Source organism: Ambystoma mexicanum, chromosome 1p, assembly GCF_040938575.1.
Source record: "Ambystoma mexicanum isolate Mex_15411 chromosome 1p, UKY_AmexF1_1, whole genome shotgun sequence".
Taxonomy (NCBI): domain Eukaryota; kingdom Metazoa; phylum Chordata; class Amphibia; order Caudata; family Ambystomatidae; genus Ambystoma; species Ambystoma mexicanum.
In genome coordinates, this window is record NC_090921.1 from 193,197,300 (window position 1) to 193,218,672 (window position 21,373).

General features: G+C 44.0%; 1 protein-coding gene across 1 annotated transcript in view; it reads right to left on the minus strand.

Annotated features, from left to right (window-relative positions):
- Positions 1 to 21,373, minus strand: part of LOC138463764 (extracellular calcium-sensing receptor-like) — a 169,587-nt gene that overhangs the window by 634 nt on the left and 147,580 nt on the right. The gene's annotated exons all lie outside the window — the stretch shown is intronic.

Below are 21,373 nucleotides of genomic sequence, written 5' to 3' on the forward strand. Positions count from 1 at the left end.
ATCCTCAGTCAAAACTCTGGGAGTTCACATGGACGCCACCTTCTCCATGTCACAGCAGGTCAATGGTATAGCTTCCTCAGCAGCATATGCTACCAAACTGCTGAACGCAGCCAAACCGTTCCAGTCCACCGACAGTTGGCTCACCATTGCGTGAGTGGTGATAGGATCTAGACGAGATCACTGCAATCTCTCTTCACAGGCACCTCTGTAAAAAAATATCCATAAACTACAAGTCATTCAGAACAATGCACAAGTCATTCAGAACAATGACCTATGAGTAGCACTAAACATTCCAAAGAGGGAACACATCACGGAGTCAAGGAAACCAGTCCATTGGCTTGCCATAAAAGAGAGGGTGTTATTTAAAACCCTAGCCATTACTCACAAATGCCTCCCTCTCACAGCACCCCCTAACTCTCTCAGAAAGTTACAAAAGCAAGCCCCCCAGACCTACCAGAACCCCATATGCTCACCAACTACTTCAACCTCAAGATAGCCAAAGGTGGAGGGCCTGCAGCCAAACACTTGAACTCATTGCCTCCCTCCCTGAGAGCCGAACCTTCCTACTGGACCGTTCGTAAAGCACTGAAAACCTGGCTGTTTAAATAGCAACCAGTACTGTCTGGAACCACTTGTGTATAGGCGCGTTACAAATGCCATATCATATCATATCATTATTACTATTGTCGTTGAGCCTCCATGCAGGCCTCTGTAACCCTTGCCATTTGTAATCTCAATTAATGTTTGCAACGTACCACTGAATGTATGTAACTAACTTCTACGACAGCGCCACGATGCCCAAGGGCTGATTGTGCACTTTACACATGAAATAAATAAATAAATAAACAGATGACATGCAGAATATTCTCCTCTCCTAAAAAGCAGATTTACCACCCTCGTTACTTGATAAAACACAACACACCAAAAAACAAACTACATAAGCAAGTACGAAAGGCACGTTTTCATATTCAAATATATACAGCTGTATGGAGTAGTAGAGCTGTATATGATAGCAGTTGTTATTAACTATTTCATTATTTCAAGACAAAGACATTCTCTTATTCTTGGAAGGATAAAAGGATGAGCTGGCTGATGAGGATTCATCCCAGGCTGCACACGTATCACTGAACTAGGTTATTTTGCCATGTTCATAGCTATTAGGTGCTGCCTATAAACTACAACTATTGCCATGGGAAGTGAACATAGTAGAGAGATGGGATGTGGCCTGTAAGGTAGCTCAGCAGGTTGTGCACTTACTGCAGTGATTTATGTGTGATCTGTAGGTCACAGGATTTAGTCCTAACTTGGTCAACTCAGCCTTTCACCCTTCTGAGGTTGATAAATGAGTACCAACTTCTGTTGAGATGGTTAATGTTTGCAAATATGTTTTATGTACAGCGCTTAGGCGTTAAGTGCTATATAAATAACAAATCATGATCTTCATTATCTTTAATTGAGGAGGGACACACAACCTGTGGGGGTTTAGAGTTTTTACTAACTCATTTAACACCCATGGCTATTTACACCACTGTCTGGGATCCATGTGTCTTCCCCAAATTCCCCTAAATCTGCGCATGCCACTGATGCTGTCCCCCCAGCCCCCGAATCCCATCCACCAATTCTCTTTTCTGCGGTCCCTCCCAGCTAATTAAGGTTGACAAAGTGGCTCTTGTCTACCGCGTCATCTTCTGCGACCCATTTGTCCTTTAATGCAGGGCTCTGCCCTCCATACCGACATCCAGTGCTGTGTGTAGTCGTGGACCAGGAGGGCGGTTGCTTGGCCGCAGAAAGGGGAGGGGCACAAAAGAGGCAGGTGTCAATCTGCCCCCTGGCGTGCCAGAGAAGGGCTCCCCATAAACACATGCACCATTGATGTGCGGTGATTACGGAAAGCGGGCAGCACGCTGGCTGAAATGTCTGATGGGAAGTCAGGGCCTGGTTGGGTTTGAAGAGGGTCTAGTGGACACACAGAGAAATAAAGCTGCACACTGTGAGGCCCAGGCTCAGCAGCTTACAGGAACGAAAACGTGTAACTGTCTGCACGATCGCTCCAATCGCCTTATCTGCTTCCTCTTCATTCACTGTTCCTTCCTGCTCTCCCATTTTCGCGGCATGAAACACCTCTGGGAATACAAAAATGCATTCAAAACACACACATATAAAGCACCGTCCCCTATTTTTCAGGAGGTGAATTATAGTAGCTGATTAATGACATTGTTATTTTGTGTTCGTTTTCAAGAACAGGGGCTGAAGGGTGATGGGGCAATGCATTGGGACTAAAGGGGAGAAGAACAGGGATTAAAGGGGGCAAGAACAGGGGCTGGGGGCGACAGGAAGAGGTTAAATGGGATTGGGGTCAAGAAAAGGGGCAAACGGGTCTGGGGCAGCTAAATGGGTTAAGGAGCAAGAAAAGGGGACAAAGGGTACTGGGAGGAGAAACAAGGGTGCCGATAGCACTTACAGGAGCACCCATGCCTGACTTCCTGTCCTGCTGTCAGTATTGCACGAAAGATCAAATAAAAAAGACTAAATGCACAAATAGTGTGCATTCAGTCTGGTTAAAAAAACTGAATACCGAGGGTCGTGGGTGTGTCCCCCACATACATTACTTGTGTGATGGGGAAAGCATTTTATTTTTAAAGATCGAGTTACAAAATGCGAAAAAGTGGTGTTTGTAAATTTGTGACTTAATCTTTTGGTTATCGATTTTATAATGTACATCCCCTGCTGTCTAACTTCATGTCCTGCCCCAGCTAATCAATGAGTGTCTTGGGAGGGACCGGAAGTCAGACAGCCGGGATTCCACCTGTAAGTGCTTAAATCTAAGGAGTGGGCAAGCATCCGGTGTGGCTCGTGGCCGGCCCCTGCTTTGCCCGGCACTGGCCTGGGGGTCCGGAGGGCTTTCAGGCCAGAGCCCTAGCTGTGGCTCAGGCCAGCCCGAGATCCGCCAGACTCGCCCAGCTCTACCCCTTTCAAGGCTGCATAGTTAACACCACTTTTAAATCCAAACCTGGCCCTGCTTTATGCTCTTGTGGATACTGGAGTTGTGCACAGAATTAACAAAATAACCAATTGCAAAGACAATAGGCTTTGTCAGACATGGGTCAAGTGCCACCTTAAACTCTCTAATGAATGCCACCAGAGGCTATGGTATAACCATCACCTGTGCAGGCGCCATCTGTGAGGGAGGCATGGTATCACAATTAAACACTGATGCAAGAGCTGCAAGTTTCAAAACCTTTATTGATGGGTTAAAAGGGTTTGGAAAACTCCTATCTTGACCTATAACTAAAAGGGGAGTATTCTCGACCATCAAAGAAAGAGGAAATACAAACCTAGTCAGTCCTTAGTCAAAATAAAATCGCCTGTACTAATAAACCTAATGCCTGCCCTCTTTTTAATACAATAAATGTGTAAAGGGAATATGTAATGCAAAAATGAAAATCAGTGTTCAAAAGAAATGTCAGTGTGGCTGAGTAAACTTCCTTCCCCATGTTTTAAAGCACAGGTTAAGGTGGCACACTATGACCTTGCAACAAACTCTGGCTCCGGACTGTGGGCTACATTGACCCACTCAGCAGAATCCCCAGCCATAACCAAGCTGTGCTTCTGCAGTCAACAGCAAAATGGCTGCGCTGGCTCCTTGGAGCACCATTGCATCAAAACTGCGTTTTGCAGCGACAAAAGGATGGCTGCCCCATCTTGCCAAACACCATTAGGTGAGTTGGAACACCCTCTGGGCCTGTCAATTTCTGTGCATCTGTGGTTCAAGCAAATTGCTGTATAACAGGAACTGACTATGGCTGCAAAACAATCTTGGGAAGACAGATGGAAGAACCGAATTTAAAAGGGAAATCCTAGCAGCTTTTACCATGTGTCAAAATGGGCTTTTGCAAACCAAAAGAAAATGCCTGTTTTAAAAGTACAATGTTGAATAGAAATGTGTCCTTGCCTAGCAATGTGAAGGGGGTTTTGCTGGGGAACATGTATAGGATGTTTTATTCAACAAGCTTGTTTTTGATTCAGAACAAAATATCAGAAAATAAAGGAATTAAAATGCATTGGCTGGATTTGGCAAGCTCCAGAACAGTTCTTTCTGCTGGCTACACAAAGGTTTTCCCCCACGAAAAGAAGCCACCATAAACTTCTAGGACACAGCAAGCTAATTGCCACCTTGAAAACTTTGAATGGACCAAGAGCACTAAAACATCTGCTGCCAAGTAGACTTTTGTCTGTGCTTCGCGCTCTGAAACACCTGAGTATTAGCGCGATATAAATAAAATATCATATCAATACACCTGGAACACCTACGTGCGAAGTGGCAATAAACATTCAAACTGGGAAACCCCCTTCGCCACCCTGGGAGGAGCTGACAGTTGGTGGTAGCTGAAAAGAAAATGGTCCCAGTTAAAGGACAAAGGCTGTCTCAAAATACTATTTGATGAATACACTTTTAAGACTTGTTGGAACAGGGGGCACACCGAGAAAGGTGCCAGTGTGTTCTTGGGATCACCCAAAAGAAACGAATCAAAGCAGTGCTGCTCTGCTGCTTGCAAAAAGTTCCCATTGAAAAGGAAATCTTTTACACTAAAAAGGATGCTGCCCTGATGCTATTTTCACCAGAGCTATTTTCATAAAAGCATGTGATTCCACATCACATTGCTTTCATCCAAAAGGCCCTGCCATGCCCATCCATATCCACATTGTGCTTCAGCAGAAGAAAGCATGATCCCTGCATGACAGGCTATGCCAGCCAAAAGAAACTTCACTTTCAGCAGCAGTAAACTCTTGACATTTGAGTCACAAAATGGCAAAAAGATCAAGGCTTCAAAGAAATTCTAGCTCTCTGGGCCTATAATCAATTTCTGTGCATCTGTGGTTCAAGCAAATTGCTGTATAAAAGGAACTGACTATGGCTGCAAAAAAATCTTGGGAAGACAGATGGAAGAACTGAATTTAAAAGGGAAATCCTAGCAGCTTTTACCATGTGTCATAATGGGTTTTTGCAAACCAAAAGAAAATGCCTGTTTTAAAAGTACAATGTTGAATAAAAATGTGTCCTTGCCTAGCAATGTGAAGGGGGTTTTGCTGGGGAACATGTATAGGATGTTTTATTCAACAAGCTTGTTTTTGATACAGAAAAAAATATCAGAAAATAAAGGAATTAAAATGTATTGGCTGGATTTGGCAAGCTCCAGACAGGTCTTTCTGTTGGGTACACAAAAGGCCTTCCCCCACGAAAAGAAGCCACCATAAACTTCTAGGACACAGCAAGCTAAATGCCACCTTGAAAACTTTGAATGGACCAAGAGCACTAAAACATCTCCTGCCCAGTAGACATTTGTCTGTGCTTCGCGCTCTGAAACACCTGAGTATTAGCGCGATATAAATAAAATATCATATCAATACATCTGGGACACCTACGTGCGAAGTGGCAATAAACATTCAAACTGGGAAACCCCCTTAGCCACCCTGGGAGGAGCTGACAGTTGGTGGTAGCTGAAAAGAAAATGGTCCCAGTTAAAGGACAAAGGCTGTCTCAAAATACTATTTGATGAATACACTTTTAAGACTTTTATCTCTGCAACAGGACAGCTCAGAAATGTAAAAGTTGTACAGTTTAAATGTAATTTCCGTTGCTTTCAAATAAGACATCTTGGCTGTCAATATCATGTATGGGACACAAACGCCAGAAAAATGTGAATCATGGGGAAAGGACATACGATGGAACGTTAAAAATTAACAAAGGTTTGCCCTATGATAATATGTACACACACCTAAAGTTATAGAATTTTAAGTAAAATATTTCTCACTAAAAAGTGCAAAAAACTGGTAGAAGGGCGAAACAGCCTGATAAACTGTAGAGTTGAACTGCCATGCTCAGCGTGAAATATGTAACCAGGTAATTTGTAAAGATGCCAAAATTGTGTAAATGTGTGATTTATGTGAAAAATGATTTTAGTTAAAGTAACTGTTGGATGATCCTATGCATAGTAAACCCACATCATAAAGCTGATGTCAGGTTTCTAAAAGTCCAGTCAATTGACAGGGAGGCGGTAACAATCACCCCTGACCAATCCAGTTGTGAACAGGCGTGTTCAGCTAAGCCTGGGCTACCTTATAATTCTATGATGTCACCACACTTTATATAAAGGGTGGCTGACAGAACTCTAGACAGACTGTCTCCTAAATTTCCAGTGCCTGCGTTCCTGATCTTCTACATCCATCTTGTCAGATTCCAGATTCCACTGCAAGGCCAAAGCAAAGCTGACCCTATCCCAGCAAGGCCTAGATTCAGAAAATCCCACTAAAATCCCATTAACCAGGGGAAAAACTGTGGTACCCTTTTTGGGGGGGGCACCCTGAGACCAGACCGGCTTGTTGCCCGCTGTATGCATGCCACTGCACCTCTGCCATCCAGCTGTACTTGTTATCCAGTGACCAGAATTGCCCAGATGTTTGCTACCTGGTGACAAGAGCTGTGCAGTGACCAGATCCCGTTTGACTGTTCCAAAATCCCAAATTCAAGCATGGACTGTGAGTATTTCCCATCCCATAGAACACATAGCCTACCTCATATTGACCCTTTTGTCTTTATTCCACTCTCTAAGCAATCCTATCCATGCCTTGGTAACTTGTCCTACTGATTCCCTAGTGTTAGCGACCACTCTTTCATTCACCCCATCTTGTAACTCCTTAGCAATATCTAGAATAATTTTATTAATTTCCAAGCTAAGAGAAACGCGGCATGGAGCAGGTTAATGCAGCCGACTTAACCTGTTTCATGGGCGGCGCTATCTAGCCTTGATACTCTAACTTAAGTACAACTTGTCTTTCTTTCCCAGCCGATTCTCTCTCTTTCACAGCAGCGTTTTGCCAAAATCGAACCTCCTTTTATCTTGCAAATCTCATCCAAATCTTCAGCTACAACCCTCCTTTCACTTCTATATTGTCCTTGTGATGTGCATCTATCCCCCAGCCCAAAGACTGCATTCCAAATCTGAGTATTTCACCCATTTTTCATAGAAATCGTTTGTGTTATTTAAAACGGCAATTGAGGAAAAAGGAAAAAAAATGCAACATTCCAACATGTGATTTCGGCTGCATCGTGTTCTTACTTTCAACTTGTTTTTGAACTGTATGCCTTTTGTTGAGAACTTGCCTCGTGGTTGCCAGTGTTTATATAGTCCTGCTATTGTGAGAAATCATATTTGCTTCATAGATTTAACCACACATTAATTATTTATTTGTCAATTTCCGAGTGTCATTTTATGCCATTGCAAAAGGTTTTATGCCTTTTATTTTATAAAGGGAAAGTCCGATTTTGATTCTGTTTGCTGCACAATATCCCTGACTCCCCGCTGCTTCTTTCTGTCTATTCCAAATATGATTCCCAGGGGTTTGGGAGAGCATAGCAGGGTAAAATCTTAACTCAGTTGCTATCTACCCAAAGTGAAAAGGTGCTCCTACTCATTTGTGCTTTATATATGTTCTTGTAGGAGGTTAACCAAGTGTGTTGCTTCAGTTTCCATTGTAATTATCACCCCATTGGTGATTGCTGGCCAATAATAAAATGTGGATGATTTTCTTTGAAATTTAAAAATAAATGAATTTTGCATTTTTCCCAACCGGCCTGGGTCATGGTCCATGGTGACCCAGGGTATTTGAAAAAGGGTGTGTGAGACAGGTTGTGTGCCATCTCAAAATGAATTCATAGAATATCACGAGAAAGCATTCCAATTGTGCATTACATACTAGGCTAATACCAAGGTGTGTCGCCCAATTGAAATCCTTAACAGAACACAAGGATGCAGTTCATTTCGTAGACCAGGGCCCACTTGGTCATCCACGAAAAGTCATTTGTTTATCCGCTGGACATCTCGGCTTTCTCTCACTCCAGCCCAGGTCACCTTTTAGCTTGTAATACAGTTCAACTAAAGTTTTTTTCCTTCTAGTTACCACAATTTAGTACAGGGTTCCCTCTGCCAGGCCTAAACCATTCAATCACAATGTGTGGGGGTTCCCTTCCCCAAGCTTCAATCACACCTTCATAGGTTTCCCTACGTCGGCTCAAGCCTCCTTTCACTGTCTTTCCTCTGTTGAAGACTTTTGAAACTGCAAGTCTTTTGCTCTTACCTCGGCATGTCCACTTCGACCTTCTTTCCTGAAACGTCACTTTTCCTCTCCTACACCAAGGCCTCTTGGTAAATGTAGTTTCAAGCATAGTACTTATTTCAAAGTTCAAAGATATCTCTCACATCCAGGTTTCCCTCTGCCGGGATCAAACAGAACAACCTTTTAAATCTTGCATCTCAGTTTCTTTCTCTTCCCGTCACTTCTACGGCATCAGACATTTCACAGATACTTTAGATTGGGCAATCTTCTTTCATTGGACTACTCTGTTACTTTGTATCTATAATTTACAGTTCTTTACAATGCTTTGCGTTCTCTCGCCTCTTATCGGTACTGGCACAACTTTCATTCATTGGAAACTGTTGCCATCAAGTTTCATTTAACACAGACCGCACTTTCATTGATTTAATCAACTCACCGGCTGTGTTAATTCTTTTTTGCCTTTTGCAGCTTTGATCCTGAAGTCAAGGCTGATACCACAACTGCTGCTGCACCTCCCCAACTCTTCCATTCACCCAGGAGGTTGGCTGGTATCCTTGAAACACGAAAGAGGTTTGTATCTTTTCCCTGGCCTGGCTTTCTTGAGCAACCTTCAAGGCTCTTCAGAGGTAACAATCTCTCGCCGGGTTGTCCAAGGTTTCTCCGTACCTCGGTTCCATCCCTTCGCTTGTCGCTCTGCTCCGCCTGGGTCGCTGTTGCTTTGGAAGAACTACTCCTTTGAGTGCATCGCCTTGTTTGCCTTGCTCAGAGTGTGTCTGTGTTCCACCTTTTAACCATGTGGGGAGAGCTAATAGATACCAGGTGTATTGTATTGTATTTATTTATAATGCGCACCTAACCCAGGGGTAGCCAGGCGCAAAGGCAGCAAGAGGGTTGCAAAACTTAGTTACATACAGTGGGGTGAGGTTCAGCTGCGGTTACAGTGTCACGCCGAATAGGAAGGGTAGAACATATACATTATAGGCAATACTATATACATATTTACATTCAATGAGGTAAGGAGCCACATGGTAGTGGCGCATCTGGGCATCGGAAGGTCGTTATGAGTCGAGAGTTCTGAGCCAGTGGATAGTCCTGGCTCTGAACTGGTGGCAGGGTAGGTCCTCCCTGCAGGTAGGAGGAAGGGAGTTCCAGAATTGCGCTGCTTTTACTGGAAAGCTGTTGCCTTCAGACATTGTACGTTTGAACCTGGGCACCAGAAGAAGGTTGAAATTGGCCGTTCTTGAGGGGCGAGAGAGGGTGGGTCTAGTAAATCTGGAGATGAGGTATTGAGGGGCTGCTTGGTGGTGGCATTTATGAATCAGAGACACCGATTTAAGGAATATCTTGTCCTTGGTGGATAGCCAGTTGACAGATCTTCTGGAATCAGAGATATGGGCTTTCTTCGGGATACTGAGGGCCGCTCTACGGCAATTATTTTGGAGGATTTGGATTTTGTTTGAGATATATTTGTTACAACCTACATATAGAGCGTTGCAATAGTCCAACTTGGACAGGATCAGCGCCCTGGCCAGGGTGGTACAGTTGGTGGGGGAGAGAAAGGGTTTGGCTGCCCTTGTTAAGGAAGGATTGGATCCAATTGGTTGCTTCTTGAGAGAAGTGGGCAGCTTTTTGTAGGTGGTTGCACAAGATCACATGGTCAACCAGATGGAAGGCCACTGAGAGATCAAGGAGTAGCAATAGTGCTGTCTTACCCTGGTCTCTCAGCTCGTCTATCTGTGCCTTGAGATCTATAAGTGCAGTTTCGGTTCCATGCTGTGGCCTGAAGCCCGATTGTCGGACGCCTAGGAGATGGAAGTGCTCAAGGTAATGTTGGATCTGTTGGTATGCTATTTTGTCGAGGATTTTAAGAAGGAACGGTACTGTGGTAATGGGGCGGTAGTTAGTTGGAGTGGATGGGTCTAAATTCGGTTTTTTAAGCAGAGGGAGGACCCAGGAATGTTTTAAATTATTAGGTACGGTGCCTGATGTGAAAGACGCATTTATTAGTTTGGTAATAAATGGTGCAATATCACAGGCTGCATCCTTAATCAGTTGAGCGGGGCATAGGTCTCCGTGACAGTTTGAAGGTTTGAGGGTGAGAATAGTATTTTCTACCTCTTTGGTGGATACTTTATGGAAGTTAAAGGGGGGGGTTGTGCGCTGTGATTGAGTCAGGTGAACCTTTTTATGGGTGACGGTACTCGGCTTAGTAGAGGAGAGCAGAGATTCTTTTTTAATGCTTATCTTAGTCTTAAGGGAGGAGATTTTGTTCGCTAGGGCATTTTATATGCCCGTGCACCAGTTTTTATCTTTGATACACGAGTCGGGCACTTGGATCGGGGATTCAACCTCTTTAAGTATTGTGAAAAGCTCTCTAGAGTTAGATTTAGCTTGTGAGATTTGCATACTATAAGACGTTTGGCCAATATAATTCCTTTTATATATTGGGAAGTTAGACTGTTCAAATTTTTTTTGTTATTTTCTGAGGGGTGAGCTCGCCAGGTTTTTTCACAGCGTCGCTTTTCCTGTCTGAGGGCTTTAAGATGAGGCGAGAACCAGGAGTTGATGTGTTTCCGGGGCATGCTCTTTTTTAGCTTCAAAGGGGCTATGGCATCAAGAGATGAGAGCATGATTTTATTATAGATGTCCACCATCGTGAATGGATCTGTGTGATCCTGGGTGGCATTCAAGGTTGGTGTGATTAGCTGGATCAAGTTTTCGGGGTGATGTTTTTTTTATTTCGGGATTGGACAGCTGGAGCTATGCTGTTAGCTTGTGCTGGGGTTGCCTCTAGGGTGAACGAGATCAAGTAATGGTCTGTCCAGGGCTGTGGGAGTATGACAGAGATCAGAACTGGGCAGTTGTGCACAGCTAGCCAGTCCAGAGTTCTCCCTTTGATATGGGTGGGCTCAGTGATCTTCTGGGTGAAGCCCAGTTCCTCTAGGGTGTTATTGATTGTACTGGCATTGGCATCTACGGGGTCGCTAAATCCGAGGTTAAGGTCTCTAGTAAGATGCGTTGTGAGGAGTTTTTAAGATTGTTTGATAAGATGTCTGTGAGGTCTTCTTCAAATGACCCTAAAGGGCCCGGTGGTCGGTAGATAAGGTGAATGGAGATGGATTGAGTATTGGATAGTGTTAACTTGGCAGTTAGAGATTCACAGGAGCTAACATTGGTGGGTGATTCGATTGTAATAGGGAATTTAGTTTTGGCTATGATGGCAAGACCTCCGCCTCTAGAGGTGGTACGATCAAGTCTTAATAGCGTGTAGTCATCTGGTACCGCTAGCATAATTGCAGGGCCTGCCGTGGGGTGGCGCCAAGATTCAGTGACCGCTAAGAAGTCCAGCTTCGTTGTGTAGCAGGTCGGCAATGTCTGATGCATGGGCTGCCATGGAGTGGGCATTTATTAGTGCACCCTTGGTCCCAAGATCTACTGGGTTTAGGGGTGGTGGCACATATTTGTACGTACTTTTCTGGTCACGGATGGGCTCGCGGTGGAGTCTACTGTTCAATTGAAGAGGGTGTAGGGATGGATTCCTAGTCACCTTGTTTTGGGCTGGTTTAGATAGAGGGTCATAAAGCCTTGGGAGCCTGGCACATAATCTAAGGTTCCTCATGAGAACAGGGCAAGGTGTGGAGGTCATTTCAATTAGTGTGTATGGGTTATGTGCGGGCTCAAGCACTGGTAAATTGGGTAGCATGGTTGGGTATTGACTGTTCAAAATGTGCAGTATTGATTTCAGTAACACTGTGTAAAGCGCATGGAGATACATTGTGATATTGGGCAAGAAAGGGCTAGTACAGTGTTGTTGTTGTCCGGTAGCTTAGGGTCTAGTATCATCTAGGTGGTGGTGGGCCACAGCAGTGTAAGGGATGGCAATTCAGAGGCAAGGTAATAATTCCCTAAATTCGATGTTAGCACTAGGTCTACCGGAAGACAGTCTGGTACAGTGATGTCCCATGGGGTAACACGCCTAGTTTCCGTTAGTTGTAGCAAGAGAGTCTAAGATATAGGTGGTGGCCTATCACCAATGTTCAGCATTGATTAGCATTAGAGCTGGAAGCATACGAATAGAGGGAGGCAGCAATCAACAGTGTTAGCACGTGGGTACTAGGTAACAGCATAGGCTAGGCGGCGCACAGTGCATGGGATGCAAAGGTGCGTATGTGAATTACACACTGGATAAAGTTGCATAGCGTCACTAGGATTAAACATAGCTAGGCATGATCTCAACAATAGGTAATGACCAGGCGGTGCACAGTGCGAGAGTTGCAGGAGGTCAGGTACTCACGGTTAGAGTCAAGGGTGTAGTAAATAGCCTATCACCTAGGTTTAGCATTAATTAACGTTAAAGCTGGAGGCATACGAATAACGGCAGGCAGTAATCGACAGTGTTAGCACATGAGTACTAGGTAACAGCATAATCTAGGCGGCACACAGTGCATGAGATGCATAGGGTCTGGGATTAGACGTGGCTAGGAGTGAACACAACAAGTCTTGTTTGTACATCGTAGGCAGATTAAAGCAGTTGGGGAGTTTGTGTGGGTGTGCTAAGCACGTATCCACGAGTGGGCTAACTATGTAGACCACTGATTATGTGGCCTCGAGATGCATTTCAATAGCGCTGCTCGAGTGAGAGCGTAGTATGTAATTAAGATCAAGTGACTGACCCTGCCTGATCTTATTAGTGGCACATGTCCAATGTATTGCACGGGTGTTACTCCTTTTAGTCTCAGAACTGCTCTTCCTCCGCTCAGTGTTTGTGTAGGGTGGGGGGAATCTGGGAAGTTGGAATATCTTATAAAATAGGAAGGGGCAGGGGTATTTGTAAAGGGGGATACCAGATCTCGCCTACAGGCGTTCCTCCCCCACCCCGAGGACCACTCAGCCAGATGATCCTCGTGCACTTGTCCACCCGCAGGGTCTGGCTCTAAAGGGAATGGCCATGCCCATGTCACCTGAGTAAGGGATCCCTGGGGTCTAGGCAGTGAAACATTCACACATTGCAATGCAAAGTGCAGTCATGAACTCACCGGTAATGTCTTAACATGGCCTAGTAAGTCACCAATGAGTAATGTGTACCTTCGCAGAAGCTGCCATCATGGGCCACAGCCAACCTCTAATGCCCTTATGTCATCACGTTCCCCCACATGTCCAGGTGCGGTCAATATATGCCACATCGACCGTCAAATGCCCCACCAAACATATAATTTTCCAGGAATAGACACCCATGTGCAAGATGGACTTAACCATTAATTTTTTCATTTATTGAGTGCATTCTATAAATTAAAGCACTGCTTACTAATAAAATCCTTCCAACAACAAGCATTGCACTCTGACCCAAGTTTACTGATGGCATTAACTGATCCTGTCAGCTCAGCTAAACTATCAGTGATTCTTCAGGAGTGCATTACAAGAGAACATTCAGCTAAAGGAAACAAAGAATACTAGTACACTTTAAGCCATTACTAAATCACAGCAAAGACGCTTACACCACTACAAAGTCATAACACACATTGATCATATTTAACACAAAACATGCACAATAATCAAATAAAAAAGGTGCAGCTAAACAAACCCTATTCTGCCAAGTCTTGGGCATCTAGCACTCTTCATTAGCCTGCCATCACAGGCAACCAAGTGCACCCAATGTGCACACAGTCCATCCATTTGTTCAGAAGAACTCAAAGCCCGAAAAATACAAAAGGAGACAACAATGGCAATGTATTGATGCACATTTGCCACTCAGCAGCCTACACATTAAGCTTGTCTAAAGGGTGAGCCACAAATGAATGAATGAGCGGGTGCAATATTTGTCACTGTCCCTGGGCACCACATTGTCTAGAAACTGCCCTGCCCACATCTGCTCGCTTCTTTTTTGTCTGCCTCCCGTAATGGGGAGATCTGCCCTTCGTAACACCATTCCTCTTAACCTCACTGGACGGCCGCTCTTACCCCCCTAGAACCTCATTCTTTCTACACCAACCCCTCGACTCCTGGTGCCACCACCTCGTAGACCGACCCCTCATCACTTGTCCATTCAACTCCCCGCCCGCGTTTCCTACTTCGACGTAGAAAGCAATCAGCGGCTATATCCTCGGCGAGCAAGTGGGGTGTTCGCAGGCAGCATTGACAATCAGCGGCTACAATCCTCAGCGAGCAAGTGGGGTGTCCGCAGGCAGCGTTGACAATCAGCAGCTACATTCTCACCGAGCAAGTGGGGTGTTCGCAAGCAGAGTTGACATTGTCTCACATCGACCTTCGAACAAGGGAAGTCGAACAAGGTCATTAACCCTGTCAGTGTTACTGCTAAGCAGTCTTCTGAAAGTTAATGGATTCAATGCAGCTGTAAACCAGCTCCCTGTTTTAATAAAATTGTCTTAACCAAGTATGCCTTCTTCCACTTGCATTATACACAATATGAGTGTCTGCACATCTTTTCCTTGCATTTACCAGACACTGCCATGTTGTGCCCAGCCCATATGCTAACACCATTCGTCAGCTATGACCATCTTATGACCAAGTAGTACTATTATGGCAGTGCCTGTAAAAGGTATCGCGTCAACAAACCAAACTGCGAAACAACGAGGCTGAACATAACACATTTCTTTATTGCATTTTTGCGGGATTTTTGCACATTGTTTCTAAAAAATAGATGGTGTTAGGATAGTATACAAAAAGGATTGGGGGGCGTTGGGGTCTGCAAGGGTTCTGCGCCCGAATTTAAATACAAAACAATTTGCCCAAAAAAATCATTGTTTTAAAATTCGATGAAGAAAATCATTGTTTAGGCCTCTTTTTTTTTTGTTTTTCGTGTTTATAACGTAGAACCCCTGGAAAATGCTTATGACACCCCTACACAAATACCCAAACGTTTGTCTCCACCCATCCTTGTCTCTTTAGCAATAGCTGGATTTGAGAGAAAAACGTTCTCTTTAGCCAGACATGCAAAGGAAAAATTCTACGAGACTCTTTGAACCCATGTTAAGGCCCTCACATTTTAATAAAAAACAGGAGCATGATGAAGCCTACTTACTTTGTTTGGCCTTCTCCATAGGTGCTGTATTCCATGACAACCCTTTCCTCAGAAAACACCATCTTGGACACGTTGCCTCCGACTTTATGATCGGCTGTAGCTCTGTGCCTTCATGTAATGAATGGGGGTGTCTGTTAGCTCTGGAAGCGGATTAGGAGGTACTTTAACCGGTGCAACCCTGAACTCATATTGTTATCCTTTCAATCGACCTCAATTGCACTTTGTCTGACAGAAACTCAAAAATACCTAGAAACCGTTTTGTACACCAACACAATAGGGAGCAGCGCTGACACCTATTGTTCTCTTTGTATGAAAGAGAAAGCAAAGTGCTCATTCCGATCAACATAACCACAACCTTTGGAGCAGGGAACATTTTAAAGTCACGTCCGTGTTAATTAGTCACCTCTCCAGAGGCATTTCAAAGACTCCAATTCCTTGTGTGCCTTCTGCTAAATAACGTAGAGTCGAACTCCAACGGAGGACTCGTGAATGATGAGCTGTTAGAGAAGATACAGATGGTTTGGACTACAACCCCCATGATCCCTCGCCCTTGACCTTGAAGGCTAACATTGATAGGAATTGTATTCCAAAACCTCTGGTAAACCAAAGGCTGCAGAAACCTGTCTTAGAGTAACATTGCAACACCCGCAGAACACAGTTGCATTCTCTGTCAAGTTTGGAATGAAAACACGAGTATTTCCCTGCTGTCAAGTGGGGGAAGAATACATGTGTCATCGTACAGCTGAAAATGAGTGAGTCAGTCGTGCGTTCACAAGCATTCATTTTTATACTCTCGAGTCGTGCATTCACAAGCATTCATTTTAATACTCTCTTCATAATATTTTGTATTGTGTGCTTTGGGATCTCTAGAAATCAAAATTTGGGGAGAGGTCAAACTAGGGGGCGCTAATAGAACAAGGGGTGTGATGGCACATCAAATAAGGGTCAACAGGCCAAAACGGTTCAAGTAATCACATTTTAACAAGTTGATTAAAAAAGGAGACATCAGACAGGTTCAGAGTAGGTTTGAGACTATTCAGGGTTTGAGTCAAGTTAATATACACTCTTAAAAGTTAACACACGTTCAACAGTTTCAAAAAAGCCCTAAAGAAACTTCCAAAGCCATGTAGTTTAACAAGTGTTTTACTCTGTGTTTTTCATTCAACACATTTTATCATAATTTGTTGTTCTAGCTTTAATACAATGAATGAAAAATGACATAAAATGAACAAACCCCCTACACCTGCTCTTATCTTTCATCGAGGTCCTTCAGGGTCCAACTCACAGTCTTTATCTAATGCTTAATTAGGATATCACCCTCTCTTCAAAGTGCTGTAATAAGTGTTATTATATTCCAAATTCATGGTAATGTAGTATAACTTAAAGTTGTCTTGTATAGTGCATCTATAAATTTGTGGAGACCTTTGGTGTGTGGTCTTGCCAAAACAAAAGAGGTTTACCTATAAAGGGTTCCATGTGTTAATATCCCCGCAAAAATATTGCCATACAAAAAATTTGCCATATTTTTCAGCAATATTAAGGCATGGAACCATCGGGAGACACCCCCACAACCCCTGTATTTATTTTAAAAGGAGCGGGGCCCACCCCCGTAACCCCTGCTCCCAAAAACCCTAACATTATCCCCCCGTTCCCGACGACCATATATACGGCAATATTTTTGGTGGGGATAATATTACCTGATACCCTATAAAGGATACGCAGGTATTAAACATGTGGCATTGGTGAGTGTCGGACAGAAGTACTTGAGTCCTGAGTGCTGGTATGGTTCTTTGTTGTTTATGGCATGACACTATGTGCTCTATCTGCCTAGCGCATGTTGTTGAACGGTGCTAGCAGGCCTTACTCTACCTTGTGTAACATAGGTCTGTGTAGTTCAGAGGTGCTACTAGATTGAATGGTTGGCGAAGGGTGATGTGATCTGGGGCTCCTGAGGAGTGCTATTGGAATTTTAAGGATAGACTTAATCAGTAGAGTTCAGGTAGTGTCATTATCCATTTAGATGAGGTGTTGTTACTGTTCTTGGTTCCATTTTATGAGCACATGACAGTGATGCTGTCCAGAATGGGCAGTCTCCATTTTGTCATTTTTGTGAGAGTAGTGTTCTTATCAGTCTTTGTGTCCAGATTTCTGATGGCTTATGTATTGTCTAAATGCAAGTGGTCCATTCCTTGGGAGTCCTGGACCCTGTTGTTTAATCTGAGCGGTTCTGGTGGATCGTGGAGTGCCTGCCTGGCGCGACTAGAGGTTAAAAGGCTCCTTGCTCCCGTCTTTACAGTGTGCTGCATAGGTTGCTATTTTGCAGTCTAGTGAACAGTCAGGTTTTGAGAGATTTTCTGAGGACTAGGTGCTCATCCTCTGTGCGGAGACACCTGGGAATTGAGGTCCATAGTTTGGTTCTTAGGAGAGAGAAGGAGGATTTTCAAGGCACTCAGTTTATCAACCTATGAAGGGTGGAAGGCCAAGTCCACCCTGCCAGCATTTAAATATGTGACTTCTGGTTCCACTCAACTGTTTGTCAGAGACAAACAATTAATTAGTCTGAAATAGGGCAGCCAGGGATCCTTGGTTTGAACAAATATGCCCACACTACCCCAGCCCCTCAATCCCTATACTGGCTATGTGACTAACTCACAGGGGATACTGGGCTCAGGGCCCCAAATACCCATTGATTCTACAACCATTCTCAGAATCTGAGGTCCACGTTGGAAGAAGTAACTACTCTGGCATCATTCAAACAAACATTTAGGAGTAGATGTCTTCAGTGTAGATGAGTTAGCGGCATTGAAAAGAAATGCTACCAAATTTCGAAAGTGAAATAGAGGTGATATGATATATTTTATTTATTTCGCGCTCGTACACAAGTGTTTCAGAGCGCGACCAAGCAAAAAGGGAGGGGAACAAGGAGTACAAAAAAAGAAAAGAGCGATCTTACTAGGCCCCAAGACATTTAATAAAGTGCAAGTGCATGGAAAAGGGAAAAGGGGAAAAGTGCATGGAAGGGGGAGTGGAAAGTGCAGAGCAGAAAACAGAAATAAATATTAAATAGATAAAAAGTGGGTGAGAGGAGTGAGGTTAGCGGAAGTAGAGGGCAGAAAGGGGAACGTGTAGGTTTAGGTATTGCTTACAACCTATTCTGTATGAGAGAAGCTTCCACTTCTGCTGCCCATGCACTCATACTGCCCACTACGCACTAAACCACAGTTCTTTCATTTGGGAGCAGTGGGGGTTAATGCAATAATCATGACTATGCAGCAATTAATATTACCTTTTGTTAGCCGGGCCCTTCTACCCTCAGCTACCCTCAGAGGCTTCAGCTTAATTTGCATGTGTATACTGATTGTTATAACCAGTGGCCGCTGGTTATTTTAATTGCATGTCTGTAAATATTTCCAGCAAATATGCCAGAGAGACCGAGCACAGTCTGGGCAGTAAGGGAGCCTGAGCCAACCAATAGGGTATCAGGTGCATTCTCCCCTGAGAAACCTTTTTGAAAAATGTGTTAAAATGGTGCATTTTGCAGCACGCTTTCTGTTGAAATTTGGGTGAAAATCCAGACCGTTTGCAATTGGTTTTATAGGGTGACTTATTAGAATATCCAATAGATGCAAGTCACCAACAGTGCATAGGAGCATTTCCCAATGTATTTTCATCTTGCCCTTCTCCACAATACATGCCAGTATAAACACATTTTCACTCTGGCTGTTCCCATACATTTCCATGTTGGCTGCATCAATATATGCAAGTATTTCCACAAAAGGACATACTCATGTTTGTGTCAGAATCATATCCAGTACCCTTTGGGAACACCACACACAATTAAGACTACAAGTGCAAGTACAAATTCACCTTTGGTGCAATCCTGTACTACACAGTAAAGTGGTAGCGATGGCTGAGCAGCCAGACTTATCTCAAGAGCAAGTGAGCAGTATCAATAGTTACACAAAGGACAGCAATTACTATGGTTCAAACAAACACTCACTCAAGGTTTCTGAGTAAAAGAATATACATTTATTTACACATCAGTTGTAAAACATTTCACTAAAGTAAAGCAGTAGAAAAATCACACTCTTAATATACTACACACCAACCAATAGATTCTGGACAAGTTAAGCTCAAAATGAAGTGTGAGCAAAATGGCACTCCAGCAATTTAAAAAGGAGGGAAAGACAAGGTTAGACAAAAATTGAGCAGCACCAACAAGTAAGTAAGCAGGGCAATCTAGAAAGGCAACTACGGTGAAGAAATCAAATCAAGAGGCCTGGGCCAAAGTCAATGGACCAAAGTCGCTGCAGAGGATCACACAGTTCAGAGTAGTTTGCGGTTAAGTCTTTGCCAATAGTTTGGAACGAGTTGGTTGGAAGAAAAGTTACTTTAAAGGATAGAGAAGGACAAGCCCTCGGATTGGCAAAAGATTTCAAACCCTTTCACCGCGGTGGGACAAAACAAACATCCAGGTTTGAACAGTACCTTAAAGGGAGAAGAAGGCTGTACCTGAGGCAGACGTTCCTGGCAGGTCCTGCAGGTTCACTCACAGTTCCTGAAGCGACTGTTGGACAGACACGAAGTAGGAAGACTGGAGGGTCCTGCACTGCCCTGGGAAGAAACCAGCAGCAGAGCAAAGCAACAAATAAAAGGTGTGCTCCTTAAAACCCAAGCAGGGTCCGGTCCTCCTCGCTATCCGGTTCACTGTTGCTGTGTACAGCAAATTCAACCAGAGGAGGGAGGCCTGGCTTGCAGTTTGGCAAACTGGTTGGTCCCACCAGCTCAAGTCAGAAGATTCCTTGCACATCTTCCCTGTCTTCGAAGTTTGGAGATTCAGACCCGCAGCAGGGCTTCGCCAGGAGGTTCAGTCGTGGTAGAGGTCCTTTTCTGTCAGCTTCTCTTCGGTTCTGTCGATCCAGTGGAGACTCTGCCTTCTTAGTCCCAGAGACCTGATTTTTACGCAGTTTTCCCCATTCACACAGCCTGGCTGTCAATCACACAGCAGGGTGGGTGTCCCGGCGGGACAGTCACCACAGTCAATCATACAGAGTGCGACATGGGTCTCCAAGGAGACCCTGTACAGGGAGTCTCAAACCCCTCCCTCACATCCTGTCCCCCTCAGACATTCAGGCGCCTAAGGAGGGCTTCTGTACAGTGGCCTGCCAAAGGACGGCGAACAAAGGAACCAAACCTGGTTTGGCTGGCAGAGTAAAACATGAGAAAGACCTTTACAAAAAGAAAAATTGCAAATAAACCCAGACGGAACCAAATAAAAATAAATGGGGTCCAGCGAGTTTAAGTTCGAGGCTGCTAACTTAGCCTAAACCAGTACCATGCCTATTTAAATAGACCACGGTAGGAAAAACAGGGTAGATACCACTGCCACCAGCCAAATCTTAAAGAAAGGGGAACAAAATAACGTTGCATGAGAAACACACAAAAAGGGATAACTATTAACCCTTTCCAGAACTATATGTAAGATAGTTTGTACTGGGGTTGTGAATTTAAAAAGACTAATCAAGTCAATGGCAACTTTACATGTTCTGGGAGACAGTAGTCAGTCCCAGAAAATGGAGTTTAAAGTGGGAAGTCTGAAAAAGACAGCCCTGTGTCACTGCACTGAAGGTGCTGTGTAACACACTGTAAAAAGATGATGCCTATGGAGTAGGTGAGGCTCCACAGTCTATGAACACAAGAATGTTAAACACACACAGCAAAACACATGTAAGAGTGGGAATAAAGGCTCACACTCTTACCAAGTGAAAAAAATTAATCCTAGAAATCCAGCAAAGCTGCTGAGGGACTCAGTAGGTAAGGGAAATTAGCCATTCTGGAGAATTCTCCCTAACAGTTTGCTATGTCCAAAATGCCATTAATGATACTGTGGGATGTTTTTACCCATGCATCCGAGCCCTACCTCAAAAACTGTGCAGTACTGACATGGAAAACATCATGATGGCCAGAGATTCCCAGAAAATGCCCAGGGAAGTGCATGAAGAATAGGCTGCCACCCATTTGTGTCATCACACCTTATCATAAGAACGCCAAGTATTCTGTTTGGGAGCACTTAGAGTTGTTTGAGCAAATGATGGAGACTTTCCATTTGAAGGACAGCCAAAGCTGTATTCAATATGTAAAGTGGACCTTCTCCCCGGAATACTCCAGTTTCTTTGCGGGGCTGGAGGACCAAAATCATTTAAGATGGTCCACCTATAA